This window comes from Cariama cristata, unplaced genomic scaffold, assembly GCF_000690535.1.
Source record: "Cariama cristata isolate BGI_N322 unplaced genomic scaffold, ASM69053v1 scaffold29452, whole genome shotgun sequence".
NCBI lineage: Eukaryota > Metazoa > Chordata > Aves > Cariamiformes > Cariamidae > Cariama > Cariama cristata.
The window spans coordinates 1-391 of NW_009606038.1; positions in this window are offsets into that span (position 1 = coordinate 1).

The window sequence follows — 391 nt, forward strand, 5'->3', positions numbered from 1 at the left end:
CGTGCCGGGAGAGCCCTGCGGGGCAGTGGGCTGCAAAAATAGCTGCTGGGCTCCTGGGGTGAAAGCCCTGAGCCCGAAGCTGTGGTGGGGCCATGGAGAGGCTGGTGGGGTGAACGTTGCCGGGAGGGCCAGGGGCTTTTTGGCAAGGGTGGGTCGTTCTGCAAAGGGGATGGGCTGTGCACATCATTTAGGATTTCTCATAGCACTTTCTGTCCAGGGACTCCCATAACCCAAACCTCTCCATCGTTTTTTGGGGAGGAGTAGGTATACCTCCATGCCAGGGCTCTGCAGCCTCCAGGTTTTACCAACTGGTCCATGGATGCGGTGTGTTTGGCCGGGCATCCTCCCCGCATTGCCGGCTGGCAAGGCAAGAGCTGGGGCTGCTCCCCCA